At 38.2% G+C, this 17,311-nt stretch overlaps 1 protein-coding gene and 1 pseudogene across 11 annotated transcripts in view; both read right to left on the minus strand.

The window, feature by feature from the left end:
* LOC149539079 (Mitochondrial substrate carrier family protein) overlaps window positions 1–17,311 on the minus strand; it is a 159,732-nt gene that overhangs the window by 113,903 nt on the left and 28,518 nt on the right. The gene's annotated exons all lie outside the window — the stretch shown is intronic.
* LOC149539080 (FKBP12-interacting protein of 37 kDa-like) lies at window positions 10,032–10,734 on the minus strand (annotated as a pseudogene).

Here is a 17,311-nt window from a genome sequence, read left to right on the forward strand (position 1 = left end):
TAGATTTCATAATGGGGCTTCCCAAGGTGAATGGAAAGGATTGTATTTTCGTGGTGGTTGACAAGTTGATAAGAGAGTGTGTGATCTGCCAGCAAAACAAATCCAAACATACTCTACCTCCCGAGCTACTGCAACTTGTGTCGATTCCAGAACATAAGTGGGAAAGTATCTCAATAGATTTCATAATGGGGCTTCCCAAGGTGAATGGAAAGGATTGTATTTTCGTGGTGGTTGACAGGTTGACAAAGTACGCACATTTCTTCGCCATCCCCTCAAATTTTCAAGCCACACAAGTTGCTGAGCTATTTTTTAGAGAAGTCTTTCGTCTACACGGGTTACCCCAAAACATTGTCAGTGATCGGGATGGGCAGTTCAGCAGTATCTTCTGGACAGAACTATTCCAATTGACAGGGACAAAATTGTCACCAAGTACTAGTCACCACCCTCAGACAGACAGACAAATGAAGATTGTAAGCAAGTGGCTCGAAGGTTACCTTCGAAAGTATGTTTCGGCACAACGAGCATGGGTTAAATGGATACACGTAGGAGAGTATTGTTACAATACCACGTATCACATGTCCACCAGGATGGCACGATTCAAAGCTTTGTACGAGTACAAACCCCTCTCCTTCATCGACACAGTGCTGGGAGACAATCGCGTACCAAGGGCGAGGGATTGGCTTCAAGAGGGACAAGACATCCTACGATACCTGAAGGAGAGCTTACAATGGGCACGAAATCAACAAAAGATGTACGCTGATAGACACCGAATGGAGAGAAGTTTCGAAGTAGGGGACTTGGTTTATCTCAGGCTCCAACCACTTCAACAATCCTCTTTGAAGGAAAAGGGAAAAGAAAAAGTAAAGCCGCGATTTTATGGTCCCTATCGCATAGTTCGTCGCATTGGCAAAGTCGCTTACGAGCTAGAACTTCCGTAGGAAAGCCGTATTCATAACGTCTTTCACGTTTCATGCCTGAAAAATGTCGTGGGACAGAACGTCACGGTAGCCACAAACCTTCCGCCGCTAAAAGAAGGAAAACTCATATTGGAACTAGTCGAGATCATCGAAGTACATGAGAAGACCCTGCGGAACCACACAATGAAGGAATATTTGGTGCGTTGGAAACACTTGCCATTGGATGACGCAACATGGGAGGGCGAGCACATTCTCTAGCACCCGGCATTATCATTTGCTTGAGGACAAGCAAAATTTGGGACGGGAGGACTGTAATGTTCCCATTATAAAATAAATCATTAATCAAACTATTGTAATGGGCCGATTGATTTAATATATCTTAGACCCATTTTTATTTTTGTTTCCATAGTTTGTGTTGCCATCAGCTATCTTTGTACACACTCGGAAAGTTTCTCCCTGACGGGTATTTAAGCACACCTTATAGGTAGTCATTGGGTATGCAATTTGTATTATTTCTTTGTACTGTGAATTCTTGTTGGGATTCTCTATTGTTCACCATTTCGAAATGGAAAACCTTCCCTACTTGGCTATTTCCGATTTCAATGGGATTCAACCCTCACCCTATTCCGTCGCCTGTAATACTTAGCTCAGATCTGGCAAATCAGAGCCCCATCTTTTTGGCAAATCTTATTGAAAGGTTCTGTGTTCTAATTTCCATTGTTGATTCTATCTTATGAATTTGGGTCTCTGTGTTATTATATCTCTAAGCACTTCCTCTCGACCTGTACACCATCCATTTCTGCCGACACGAAGTTCATCTTTCCGTGTGACTACATTGCCCACTGTACGGCCAATGCCCAACTCCTTCATTTCACCACCGTACGGCCATTTGGCCTTCATCCTCCTACTACCATATGGCCAATACTGGTCACCATACTGCTCCTCTGATATCACACCATACAGCCAACAATGCATACGTTGTACAGCACTTTTAGCCCCCACACCATACGGCCTCCTTGGTCACCATACGGCCAAAGTTGTTCACCTCATAGTTTTCTACCACCCTCACCGTACGGCAAATCAATAGCCTTATATTGCACCATATGGCCTATACCGTACGGCCTCTAATTGTGCTTGTACCTTGGTCGAATCACCTCACAGTATTGCCCTCCAGAACTCGATACTAGCCCCATCTAACTGATGTTGTGAAGAGAAAAAAAAATAATTGTCTGAAATTAGTTGCAAGTACAGAACATTACAATCATTGGGTAATTTCACATTCTAGTAGTAAACCAATCAAATACAGTGAATTCCCTAATTCCTTCTCTTTCTACAAATACCATAGCTGATCATCGTTGAATGTATCAATAAAATCTTGTGAGAAAAGATCGCTTTACAGATTTTTCATTGTCTTAATTGTTGGAATTTCACAAATCTCAATGCACATTTTCACAAGGTGTAAATGTACAAAAAGGTCCTACCTCTAGAATATGTTGTCTTGTTTCACTCTTACCCTTCCAAGAGTTTTGTCAAATAGTTTGTTTTATGTATTAATATGCAAGGGTTAATCCTTGCATAGATATTGTTCGCTTGAGAAATTTTATTTGATCTACTTCTTTGTTTGAGAAAACACATTAAAGCACACACAAAAAGGAAAAGTATACTTTTAAGTTATTGAATCTTGTCAAACGCTAATGATTAATACTTTATAGGAGACTTGAGGAATGCGCTCTACTAGGATTTTGCATGCAATATAGCTTTTTCATTAAATTCATCCCTGGTTTTGCAACTATCATACCACATTTATTGCCGAAGACCTAGAGCATTAAGGGTTTTTATGATGGCTCTGGCCAACTTTAGCCCAGTAGCTAAAATTGGTGTTGGACTTGCTATGACAGATGCTCATGCAACCTCCACAAAACAAATACTCTCGCAAGTTTGTTTCGAAAGTGTTTCACGAGGTAAGGCTTCCCTTGATATTGTTCTCAACATTCAGGATTTCAATAATGTCTATTAATGATTAGAGAAGCATACTTTGATAGGATATTTTGTGGGTAGAACTCCTCCTGAAAGCATGCTTAAAGAATGGGTTGTCAAATCCTAGACTCCTCGTGGGGTCCGGCTTGATGGCATTCAAAGCCTCACCAGGGGTTTTTTCTTGTTTCGGTTTTCTAACTCTTCCCAGACCGATGCGATTTTTAACCATAGGCCTTGGACGGTTAGGTCTTCACTGTTGGTTTTCCAGAGATGGTCCTACGACTTCTTTGTCTCAGATAACAAGAAGCTGAAGGTCCCTGTATGGGTCGAGTTCCCACGTCTCTCTATGTCCTACTGGTCTTTTATCCAAGCCATTGCTCAAACCATTGGTAAGAACCTAAAAAGTTTTTCAATGCCCGTCCCCATAGACGGGTTTGCATTAAAGTTGACCCTTCTCATGACCTTAAAGAAACTATGGATATCCAAGTTGGGGTTCAGACCTTGAACCAAAAGGTGCTTTTCTTGAACCTATCAAGCACCTGCTATCGGTGCCAATCGATTAACCACAAGATCAAGGATTGTCTACTGGCTCTACCTTGCAAGTTGGCTCCTAGCAAGGATTCGCATGCCAAACCTGCCGAGAATGGTAAAAGGATGAGTGGGCAATTGTTGTTTGCAAGGGTAAAACTTCCTTGCCACCAAAACAACCAACGTGTTCCTCCGCTCAGCCTTCACTGGAGATTGTTCTAGTCACTGTTGCTGCTACGCTAGTTACACCGATGGTACCACCACCCGTTTCAAACGCTGCTTCTCAAGGGACTGAGGCATTTGTGGGTGTCTCTCGGCCCACTTGGGTCTGCACTCCAGAGGCAGCCTCCATGATAGTTTCCCATCCTTTGAGAAGGTCTCGCAAACAAGATGGCCATAGAGATGACCTAGATGATGGTTCTGCGAAGTGCAGAATCATCTCTAGCAGAGATTCTTCTCCCACCTTCACCAGCACAGCAATTTCTCCTCTCTTGGGGACAAGGATGACATGCAAGAGTTGTTATTATGAATTTTCTCTCATGGAATGTGTGGGGTCTCACAGACCTCCCTTGCAAATATTATGTACGAGACACCAAACGTTAGCTTGGTATCCTAAATATTTTATGTCTCCAGAAAGTTGAAATTTCAGAGTTTTTGTTCAATGTTGCTTGTTGTGTTATTTGACCAGTTAGCGCTATTTTTTCTTCCCAACATGAGGTTGGTTGAGGTGGTGTGGTTACTCTTCTCTCACCTCGTTCAATTTCTTCAGTTATTTCTCATGGCTCTGACCCCATGCACAGGATTGTATGAATTTTGTTGTCTTTCAATAATCATTCCTTTGCATAGCTAATGCTCATGCACCCAATGATGTTGTTGAAAGATCACAACTATGGCGTTGGATGGTGGATTCTCTGCCACCTGCCACTTGGGTTGTTTGCAAGGAAGAAGGGATTTTACCTTTTTGATGGACAGCTAGGGAAAGAGAAGCCTACTACTACATGTGCAATAAATTAGGCCTTTTTGATCCCAATGCCCATCATCGCCATTTTGGTTGGATTTGGCATACTTGGTCTAATTTTAGAGTTGGATCTAACAAGATTTTTAATAAAAATTGATTGTGCAATGATATCTACACAATATGTTTTCTCTTTTATTGAAGAAATGGAATTACCTGTCATTCCTCTGTAGGATTTGACCTTGTCAGACCAATATCCCATTCTATTTACTATCATTTGGTAAACAACTCAAAGGCGTCCTTGTAAAACGCAATTTTTTCTTAACGTGTCACTCTTGAGTCATGATCCCACTATGGCTCATATTTTGCATGTTTGGAATTTAGAGCCTCAACTAGCCACTTCGGCTAGCCAATCTCCGCCATCAAAAGCAGGTTGTTGACAACTATGCTGCTAGGGGTGCTCAGATTTAGGCTCGTCTCAACTAGCTTGAAGTTGGAAACCAAACTTCAAAGTTATTTTTTCAAGCTCGTCACACCTCGGTTGGGATTAAAAACATTAAGGTCAGCAAATCTTCTCCGACCTTCCTAACATTCTTAAAGCTTTTGTCTGTCACTATGAGAAGGTTTTTACCGCACAGGGTAATTCTAAAGAAAGGGACCAAGCTTTGAAGGAATGCACTGTTGTTATTCCTAATCGGCTTGCGGTTGAGCAGTGTGCTTTCTGCGAGCAGATGCTCACCCTCAACGACCTCAAGGAGGTCGTTCTCTATGGAAGATGACAAGACCCCTAGGTGTGATGGTTTTCCTTGTGAATTTTACAAAGCTTTATGGGATTCCATTGGGCCAGACTTGCACAAAGTCTACATTGAAGCATTTTACTCTAAATCACTCGATAGTATTATCAACAAAGGAAACATTAAATTCATACCTAAAGTCGGTGACCTTGAAGATATTTGCAACTGGAGACCTATCACCCTATTGAATGTCTCCTACAAGATCATAGCTAAAGCCTTGCCACTTAAAATTTGCCATCTTTTGCCTTCAATTGTTTGCCCTAAGCAGATTGGTTTCATCAAATCCAGATACATCCTCGACAACATTATTGTTGTCTATGAGGGTATGGAATGGGCCTATAGGTCCAAGCAGCAAGCTCTCTTTCTCAAGATTGATTTTGCCAAAGCTTATGATCGTATTGAATGGCCTTTCAATCTTGCTATGCTTCAAGCCTTAGGATTTGAACCAGTTTTCCTCCAATCTATGGAAATACTCTAAAAGGATGCTTCTGCTTGCATCACCATCAATGGCAGGCAATCTGAGGCCTTTGGTCTTTTCAAGTCCATCCGCCAAGGATGTCCTCTAGCTCCTACTTTGTATGTTCTTGTTGCTGAAGGGTTTGGATATCTACTTGCCAATGCCATTTCCTCTGGGTGTGTTAGGGGCATTGCCTTGCCTAAGTCTCCTACTCAACTTGTCAATGGGCACTTTGCTGATGATTCCTTCCTCACGCCGATTGAGGACAAAGAAAATGTCTCAAATGCTCTTCGATATCTCGAGACCTTTTGCTTGCCTACTAGGTCTGCCATCCAATGGCACAAAACTCTGTGCTACAAGCACTCGTTCCTTCCAACTCCACCTTGGCTTGCCCACTATTAGTGGAAATGGATTCAACACAAAGAGATTTCATTTTCTAGGTAAACCCTTTGCTTTCCAAGCTTCAATTGTTGATCTTTGGAACACCGTGTTGGCCAAGATTTCTAAGAAGCTGGATTATTGGTTCACCAAGCCTCTTTTTCTGGCCAAAAAATTCCAGATCTGTTCCAAGGTTTTAGTTGATACCCATGTTTATTATTCTTCCTACTGGACTACTTCCAAAGCCTCTTATTTAAAGTTGGGGAAGCTCCTCTGAGATTTCCTCTGAGCTTGGAGAGCTAGCCACCATGGATTTCATAGAGTCGCTTGGGATTATTGTTGTTTTCCCAAAGAATCTAGAGGTCTTAGCCTCATTTCCACTCAAAAAAAGGGTATTGCTTTATGTGCTAAATGGGTTGCCCAGTCACTCACTAGAGATGAAGTCTAGAAAATCCTTCTCAAGCATTGCATTTCCCCTAGATCCCCAGTTAACAAACCCACTTGGAATGGGATTGGGTTTCAAACCCTTCACATCATGCCATAACCAGTGCAATTTCAAGGCTCTTTTGTTGTCAAAAGCATCTGGAAAGCCTGGGAACCTATCAAGTCGTGGTTTCACTAGGCCAGTGATGGCCTAAGAGATGGGCTCTCTATGAAGTAGCATAATCTTTGGTGGTCACCCGGTTTATAAATCAAGGTGTGCCTCTTGCCAAAATTCAAGTTGCCAATGTGCTACGTTATTTTAAACATGACATCAAGACTCCCAAACATCATTTTTCTAGAGCTTCCATGAGCCTCAGATTGTGGGAGGATTTTCAAATCCAAATTCGTCTGACTCGACTAGATCGTCAGACTTTTGATTTGTTGGTCTCTGCTTTACCACCCCACATGCTTCACAAGCCAGGAATCCAGCCTGTCAAACCATTGTGGAAAGATTGGAAACAGTATCTATGTACTCCTCTTGTTAATTACAAACACAAGATGGGACACCTTTGGCTGGTGCCTCACTTGCCTATGGTTGATTCTCTCAACCATCATTGGCACCTCCAATCTTCGCAGCAAAATTGGAGATACAAGTTTAACACTATTTGGGATGCCATCACTGAGCTGAAGATTGCACACTTTGCATGGTGTGTCATTTTCCATAGGTTGCCTTTGGGTCATCAATAAATCATTTGGGTGTTCCTGACCCACATTACCCTTTTTGTGGCCAACCAAAGTCTTTCCTATACATTTTTTGGTTCTGTCACATAGCTCAAGAAATATTGGCTTTGGATGCATGATTTTTTCAAGCCTTTAAGCCAAAGCCCTTTTCTTTGCATATGGCCCCAGAATCCCTTTCAAGTATACGTAGATTTGGCATGCTTTCAGGATGGCAATTCTTTTCACTCTATGGAAGGATAGGAATGCAGTTCTTTTCACTCGCAACTTTCTAGATATAAATGTATCTATGTACACTAAAGCTTGCATATGTAATAATGTGATGATCCAGATTCAAGTACAAGCCAACAAGGTGGCTCTTGAGGTGGCCCACCTACAGGAGCTCCTAAATCATTAGGACAATGCGCCTTGTAAGGTCAACCGGGTGTTGTCAGATTCCACTTCAGTAGATCGGACTCCACCCTATGGTTGTTGTTGAGGTCGTAGCTCCTTGGTTGTTGCTTGTGAACGTCGTGTTCCCAAGCTCCCTGTCACTCTCCCAGTGGTGGTTGGGATGTCTGCCGCCACTGCTCTGCCTCTCCATGGCAAGGCTCTGGTTGGTCCCCAGTTGCTCCACCTGCTACCTCTGGTACTGATCCCAAGAGGTCATTCCCCTACCTGGACCTTGCAATTTCGCAAGGCAGAGAAAGATGTTGTTGCTGATGATGGGCAGGCTCCTCCCAAGCCACTCTCCAACCCCACTAATATATGGGGTTATGATCGGAAGGATCCACTTCCCTCGGCTCGCACCGCTTTAGCCGCCTAAGGGCACTTTATATGTTTTTTTTAATGAATAGTTGTTTGATTTCCAGCTATGTTGTGTGAACATTCGCAAGGTGATATTGTATCCCCTGACCTCTTTTTTTGTGAATATGTAACTTTAATATTTAATTAATAGAGAAGCGACTGTTCATCAAAAAAACTATAACTTTTTCCAAATTTAACTTCTGCTACAAATTTAGTGAGACATTAAACCAATTTCATACCTATTAAAGAGTCATTATAGTTTGGAAATTTTCGCTACTCGCAAGGAATTCTAACATTCGGTATGTACTTAGTTGTGGGTGATGGTACTCCAAAAAAAAATTCTTATAATTGAGCTATTTCGAATTTTCGGAGTCAAAGATTGAGCAAGTCTAAGAAATGGCGATTTTTCGAGATTTTAGAAGCATATCATCAGCTTGGTGTCGAAGACCCAAAACATCCAAATATCGGACAAGCAATAGGAAAAGGGTTTTCGACTTCATGATTTCGTAGCGACTAAGATCACCAGGTTCTGATTTCGCGACTTCGTAGCAGGCAAAGTCATAACCTCCCGATTTCGTGATTTTGCAATTGATAAATTCATGTCAGTTTGATTCACGATATCTCAGGTAATGAAGCAATATTACCTCGATTTCACGGAGAAGAGATCATTTCAAAACTCTAATTGCGAAAATCAATGACAAAGACAAAGTGCATTTCATATTTTCAACATGCAAATGGCTAAATGCATTTGTTGGGATTCACACAGAATCAGATATGACAACAAATTTATGATGGCACATATGGAATAATCAAGAAAAAATGTTTGAAATTAACACATTAAATCCTGGTCATTGTTAAAAAGACACTGTGAGGCTGGCATCTATGGACATTCTTGTGACGACAGGCTTGTATTTTGTCTGCAGGTTTTGGAGACACACAACCATGGGATTACCAGTGCAAGTTTATAATGCAGATGAAGTTCTAAGGCCTATTGTACAACCGGACTTTGACTCTAGTACAAGAGGACCAGTTGGACATTATTAATAGCATGTATGTTGTTTCTTGGGAACTATAGACTAGTTACGCAAGTTATGCCAGTGACTGTCGCAAATTAGAGCTCGAGGAGGACAAGGTCGAGGTTCGAGAGATTCTTGCAGGGTTTCAAGATCCTCAAGGGCATCAACATTTTCATGAAATTTTGGATATGATACGAGAATTATATGGATTTTTTATGTTTTTGTTATCGTAAATTTTGGTGAATGGTTGCAATTATTTATTAGTTAGTTTTTGTACAAGGCTGAAGCTTCTTGCACCCTTCATTTTCTATAAGAAAGGGTACCAAGACCTCAGGGTGGATATAGTGATAGAAAGCAAAAGGATACAGATAAAAAAGAAAACAATAAATATATGTATGCAGTATAGGATAGATATCACAACCAGTCACAGCCCAATTGTATGCTTCTTTTGAATTAATAAAGATACTCTGTTTCTGTTCCAAAGTTTGAGACCTGAACATCAATATTAGTATCTGTTAATTGTCCTCTTGGATTAACATTGTTGTTGATAGATTGAAATTGGTGCAAACCCTCGAATAAGCAAAACTCATATGCTTATGTACGTTTTGTTTAATTAGTCTTCATCATTTGAAGTTAAATTCAATTAACTAGGGTTTCTAGACTCCAAGTTCTCTGTTTAGTGATTGATGGTAGCGCACCCATCTCCAGGCAATTTTATATTCATAGTTGATATTGAAATTCACTCTATTCTCCCAACGGAAAATGACTGGTCTTCATTTATTTATGAAGATAAGTAAAGTTTTGTGGAGGTGATATTCTTATCATATCCGTCTGCATACATCATACCATATACTTTATTTCCTTACACTTCATACTTAACAATTTTCGTACACACCCAAACCATTCAGATATCTGATTTCTCCTTGACAAGATACTTGCCAACTCAAGAGTATCACCCTGAAAATCTACCAAAGCAAGCATCAATCCCTCTCAAGGATTGAGATAAAGGTACACCCACCTAGGTCCGCAGAGCTTGAAGTGTGGAGATTGAACAATTAAGTTTCAGTTTCCAACATTGACCAAGATTGTGTTGTGATTCCCAGCATCGAATGGGCATGACTTGTAGGAATTCAACCAGCAATTTTGAGAACCAACAGTGGGAAATATCACTAAATTTTTTGATGCTTGTGTTGTGAAATTCACGGCAGCAAGATTCTTTTATAATTCCTTGGCATTCTTACCTTTTTCCTTTCCAACACTCTTTAGACGAGAGAACTCTTCATGTATGGCTAGTTCAAGTAGTAACCTACATACCTTAAGCAACTGAGGGTTTAGTTGTGGCTTCAAATCCCAAACAATTGCCTTTAACTCTATGATTTCTTGCTCCATTTTTTTGCAAAATTTACAATAAATGTTGCCTCTTTATCAAATTGCATTCTCTAACTGTTCTTCCAGCACCTCCTCAAAAGATCTCAAATTTTGCTTAGCAATCATCACAATACCTAGCTCAGGACATGTGTCTGTTGGAATAATGACTCAATATGAAACGCTGATCGCCACTTCTCTAGCTCGTCTTCAGCCTGTTTGTATTTTTTTCTTGATACACCTTACAATCTTCTTCAGTTCTTTTTAAATTGTCTCTCTGATTCAAAAAGATTCTTGTAGTTGCACCAAGTGCATGTTCTTCCTCCACCTTTTCAGCAATGAACATGCAGACAACCAGAAACAAAATTATTGCTTCAATTGCAATTCGACCTGATGGCATAACTGATTAATAATACAACGATACTTATTGGATAATTATAGTTGCAAGTGATTGGATGATATTGATTGTTTGTATAAGGTTGATACAAGCAGGATAATTATAATGTTGTTGTCGTAATTGTCAAATTGTTTGGCATGTTGTTTTGAGCTACCATATCTATAGAAAGAAAGCATGAGTTACAAGATTAGTTACAATACAGAGATGTTATGTAAAGGTTTGTGAAGTGTTGTAAAGATAGGAATCAAATAAGGTAACAGTTGGGAAAAACAATAAAAACAGTTCAATGATTTGAATGGTTTGTCAAATCTACGTAGGACATTGTTGCTTTGATTATTGGATATGATTTATGAAGCTATTGAGATGATTTAGTCAAGACAAGATTCTATAATGAGTACAGATAGTGATGATTTAATCAGACAGGTTTATAGGTAAAAGACTTATCTTATCGGTGAACTCAATTCTTATCGAAGTAAAGGATGAATGATCTTATCAAAACAAAGAAGGATTATTGGAAAACAAGCGAGTCTTATCAACAAACAAAGAACAGGAAGTAAAGTTTGAATTATTATTGAAGAATCTAAATTGTGTTGAACAGCTGGAAGGCCAAAGCATAATTTAAGTCATGAGGTGATGACACAAAGATCAAGGTAATACGTTTGAAGATGGATTCATCGAGAAGTTTCTACAAGGTCAAAATGGCTTACGGAAAAGATGAATTGCAAAGCCAACTGAATGATTAGAAGTGTAAGAGTTAATTTGGATCACTGGATTTAGGTTTACCGGTTGTGATCAAAGTAATTCTATTTAAGGAAGAAAAAAGAAAAATTGTATCGCAGATCAAAAAGTGTTGGCATTGTGGCTGGATATCGGAGCGAAGATGGAAATGAGAAGTTGTGATCACAAAGGAAACATTATAGAATGGATCAAAGAATGGTATGTTGATGTTTAAGGAACTGTATTGGATCTAATTTAGCAGGATAGCACAAACTACATATCATTTTGTTAGTTGTTACTCTCTAGCAATTGTAACCCTAACTGCGTAGCATTCAACATCGCTCTTGTAACCCTTGACCAAGAAAGCTTTTAACCATTGTATTCTAGAAGAGTACAAACATTTGTAGACATCGTTCTCATGCCGTGGTTCTCACCCTAATCAGGTTTCCACAAGATATATCTGGTGTTAGCATTTTGTGGATGTTATTTTTTATGTTGAATGTTAATTGTTTCGTTAAACCGACAATATAGTTATAGGTTATATAAGATCTAATCGGCCAATCTGTTTAATGAAGTTTAATCGGGCCTGTAAGTTTGTTGAAGTTGGTGATTACTAATTCAACCTACCCCTGCACAGTAATCATTCCTACACCTACAATTGGTATCAGAGCATTGATTCCATGATTTGGAAGGCTTAGCAGCTTGGGGAAAAGATCTCAAGATGTATAGGATAGATGCATGTAGGTTCAACAAGAAAGAAAAGAACTTTGATACATGGGCAAGAAGGATGGAACTGCACCTATCAAGAATCTGAGACACTGTTGTTGGGTATCTTACTAATAAGTATGTAGCATCGACTGGAATCCCTACAGATGCTGACCGAAGAGAAAAACCAATACATAGTTCAGTAATGATAGAGACAGTAAGTGCATTGAACAGTGCTAGCTATGTTGATATCAAAGGTCTGAAAAGCATATAGGTAATGGGGGATAAACTGAAGACAGTTCATAGAGGAGATCCACATGTATTGAAAGCTAAAGTTGAAAGTCTCAAAGGAAAGTATGAAGAAGTGAAGATGCGGGAAGAAGAAAACATTGCACAATATGCTGCCAGGATAAAGGAAGTTGTTGTTGCTATCAAAGGAGTTGGAGGAAAATTTGAAGACGATGTTGTAAGTAAAGTTCTCAAAACCTTTACATGGAGGTATGCAATTAGAGTTTCTGCTATTCAAGAGTTGAGAGCAATTAATTCTAGCAAGATTACACTTGATACACTCATCGATAGGCATACTGCATTTGAATTAAGCAATAATGATAATAGTCAAACTGTCAGTCAACCTACTATGGAAACTGCATTTCAAGCTAGTTATAACCTTGGTGCATCGAAAGGAAAATCTGTTGCATATAGTTCAGATGATTATGACCTTAATGGCTGAGGAAAAAGAGTTGGAAGACTTGGAAGCATTGATAGCCAAAAGGTTTCCTAAAGGAAAAGGAAGATACAAAGGAAAGAGTCCTATTGCATGTTGGAACCATAGTTAGATAGGTCAATTTGCACGTAGATGTCCTAATAAGACTAAGAAGGATAATGAAGAGGAAAAGAAATACAGATTCAAGAACTTCAAGAACTTCAAGGAAAAGAGCAAGAAGTTGTGTTACATCGCCGAAGATGAAGATGATGATAACTGCAATATTGATGGTAATGATGAGAAACAGTGTTTGTTGTTGTAAAGGAAGATCCCTTTACCAACAACGTTGAAACCGGTGTAGAGAAAGCTTTGATCTCAAATATGAATTATACCATGGTTGGATCATTGACAGTGGTTGTACGAATCATATGACTAGAGATAAGATAGAATTTATGACAATGGAAAAATGTGATAATGGCTCAATTAGATTTGGAAATGGTACTCCTTTTGTAATCAAAGGAAAATGTTCTATTGCGTTAACCGAAAACATTACCTCTGAAGATATCTATTGGGCTGATGGATTAAAGTACAATCTGTTGAGTGTTTCTTAGTTAAACAATAAAGGATTCAGATTTGTGTTCAACAATGGAAAATGCAACATATCAAGAAAGTCTAGTGAACTGATTGCTACTGGTGAACAGACAAAAAGTATTATTTTCAAGCTGGATACTACATTTGGACATTGTTTAGTTAAAAAAGTAGAAGAAAGTTGGTTATCGCATAAAACGCTTTGTCATGTTAATTTTAATAAACTGGTAAAATTGAACAAAAGGAAAAGTGTTAAAGGTATTCCGATATTGACTAAACTGGATAATGCAATATGCAAGGAATGTCAGTTAGGAAAGATGACAAGTTCAAGTTTTAACAGCAAAGTATATACTACTGAAAACATTCTAGACTTAGTACATACAGATTTATGTTGTCCTATTGGAACTGAAAGTTATCATGGTGATAAATACTTTACTCTATTTGTTAATAACTACTCAAGAATGATGTCTGTTATGTTTTTAAAAGTAAAATCAGAAGCTTTTCATATGTTAAAAATGTATAAAGCAAGAGTTGAGAAGGAAACAAGTAGATCATTGAAATGTCTTAGATCAAACAAAGAGGGGGCGAATTTACTTCAACATGAGTTCAATGAATATTGTGATGAACATGGAATTAGAAGACAATTGACTGCACCAAGGACGCCGCAACAGACTGGAATTATTGAAAGAAGAAACAGGTATATTTTGGAATGTGTCAGAAGTTGAACTCAGAACGTTGCAAACAGAACGGAGATGCACAAAAATTCTGAAAACAAGCTATAAGTAGCCATGCGTACACATTGAATTGAGTACAACTCAAGAAAGGTACAAACAAGACACCTTATGAACTCTGGTATGGAAGAACACATAATGTTAGCTATTTCAAAGTATTTGGTAGCAAATGTTATATCAACAAAGATGAGACGAAAAGCAAGTATGATACTAAAAGTGATGAAGGAATATTTCTTAGTTATTCTCCTAAGAGTAAGGCTTACAAGTGCTTAAACTTAAGGATAACTAAAATGATTGAAAATGCAAATGTAAACATTGATGAATTCTTTGAAATAAATGAAGAAAGGTACAAACAAGACACCTTATGAACTCTGGTGTAGAAGAACAGATAATGTTAGCTATTTCAAAGTATTTGATAGTAAATGTTATATCAAGAAAGATGAGGAGAAAGGTACATATCATACTAAAAGTGATGAAGGAATATTTCTTGGTTATTCTACTAAGGCTTACAAGTGCTTAAACTTAAGGACAAAAGGACAAATAAAATGATTGAAAGTGCAAATGTAAACATTGATGAATTCTATGAAACAAATGAAGAAGACAGCATGAAGAAATCAAAAGGATATAGTGAAATAATCTATTATGAACCAATAAAAGTAGAATCAACACTACAAGTGACTGCGGGAACAAGCAATGCTCAACCGATGATCGATAACCAAACTAGAACTGATAACGCAAATAAAGGAAATGAAGGAATTCAGAACACAAAGCCAGTTACCACAAGGCATATAAGGATAAATCACAGTTTATTAAATATAATTGGTACTAAGAATGAAGCAGCATTAACTAGAAGGTACTAGGAATGAAGCAGCATTAACTAGAAGTCAGTTAAGGACAAGGGATACTACATGTTTACTATTGGAGATGGAACCAAGAATAGAAGAGGATGCACCAAAGGATGCTGACTAGGTGAATGCAATGAAGGAGGAGATTGATCAAATTGAGATGAACAAAAGATGGTCATTGGTTCCTAGACCAAGTGACAAGAATGCTATAGGTACAAAATGAGTTTTTAAAAACAAGCTAAATAAAAATGGTGGTGATAAGAAATGAAGCAAGATTAGTTTTCAAAGTTTATGCACAAGAAGAAGGACTAGATTATAGAGAAACTTTTGCACCTGTTGCAAGATTAGGAGTCGGAATACTACTAGCTTATGCTGCATATAAAAGTTTTGAGGTTTATCAAATGGATGTAAAATTTGCTTTCTTAAATGGAATGCTTGAAAAGGAACTCTACATTGAACTACTTGAAAGATTTGTTGCTGAAAAAGGTAAGATCTGGTTTGCAGGCTACACAAAGCATTGTATGGATTGAAGCAAGCACCGAGAGCATGGCATAAAAAACTACACTCTTATCTTATCAAACTAGGATTTGATAGAACAAGTGAGAACAGTAATGTTTACTAGAAATCTGAAAATGAGGGTAGAGTATTAATTGCTGAAATATTGTTGATGATATTATCTTTGGAGGAAATGAGTTAATGAGCAGATCATTTGTTGATGAAATGAGAAAAGAATTTGAAATGAATATGATAGGAGAGATAAAATTCTTTAAAAGATTACAGGTACAACAAATGAAGAAAGGTATCTACATCAATCAGTCTAACTAGATAATACTGAAAACATTTGGTATGAAAGATTCAAAACCTGTTGGTACACCGATGATTACTGGTTGGAAGTTATCAAAAGAAGATGATTCTAAAGAGGTAAATGAAACATTGTATAAATCAGTGATAGGTTGTTTAAAGCAGACCAAATATTGCACACATTGTTGTAATAGTTGCAAGATTTTCATCAAATCATAAGGACTTACACATGAATCTTGTTGAAAGAATATTAAAATATCTAAGAGGAACTAAAGATTATGGATAATGGTATGAAAAACAAGGTGATTTTGATCTCAAAGTACATAAAGATGCTGATTGGCAGAAAACATTAATGACAGGAAAAATACATTTGGCAGAGCATTCTATCTTGGTTATAGATTGGTTTCATGGACAAGCAAGAACCAAAATTATAACTCACAATCTACTGCTGAAGCTAAATATGTTGTTGCAATTTATTGTCAACAAGTACTATGAATTAAGCAAATACTGGAAGGAATGCATGATAAGGTAACAGAACTTGTTCTTCACTAGTGCTATCAATATATCAAAGAATCCAATAATGCATTCAAAGACTAAGCACATAGAAATAAAGTATCATGTCTAAGGGAGCAAGTACAGGATAAAGAAGTAAGACTGGAGTACATTCCTACCAAGGAACAAGTTGCAGATATATTCACTAGACCTCTACCTAAGTAAAGTTGAGTATCTAAGAGGTAGATTGGGGATCCTATCCCTATAGGTGATAAACTAAGGGAGGATGCAAGTCACATCAGTTCATGGTACAAAACAGAAAATCATAAGCATGAATTGATGTACAGGTTGACTACTCCACATAGGGAGGAGTCATGGTAAGCTAGAGCATTAAAAGTAAACAGGAACAGATCAGAAACAAACAAAAGAACAGATGACAGAGAAATTGAGTACAAGGCAGAATAAGAAGGTTGATCGTCTTTGATATTGTTGTCAAAGAGGGAGAAACTGATAACAGATACGTATAGACATAAGTAATGATCAGACGGGCAAGGGGAGAAAGTAAGCACAGACAAAAGTATATGGGGAGAGAATGAGAAAAATCCGAATGACTGGTAGATCAAAAAGAGCTACAGATAGAGGCAGAATGAGATGAATACTCTAAGGGGGAGTAATGTTCATTAGCATGATATGATTAATCAGTGTGTTGGCTGGAAATAGTGGAATCTGATATTTAGGCGGAATGGAGAGTAAATTGTTTCCACTTCTATCTCTAGTATCACCAGTGTTTGCCATCAATGTCAAAAGGGGAGATTGTTGGCACAACTAATTAATAAGATGAAGATATTGATTGGATAAGAATAGTTGCAAGTAATTGGATGGTATTGATTGTTAGTATAAGGCCGATACAATAAGGATAATAAATTATATTGTTGTCATTGATGTCAAATTGTTTGGCATATTGTTTTGATTTGTTACCACATATCTATAGGAAGAAA

This window comes from Cupressus sempervirens, chromosome 9 (genome assembly GCF_028749045.1).
Source record: "Cupressus sempervirens isolate cs-2001-9-10 chromosome 9, ASM2874904v1, whole genome shotgun sequence".
In the NCBI taxonomy this organism is placed as follows: Eukaryota; Viridiplantae; Streptophyta; class Pinopsida; order Cupressales; family Cupressaceae; genus Cupressus; species Cupressus sempervirens.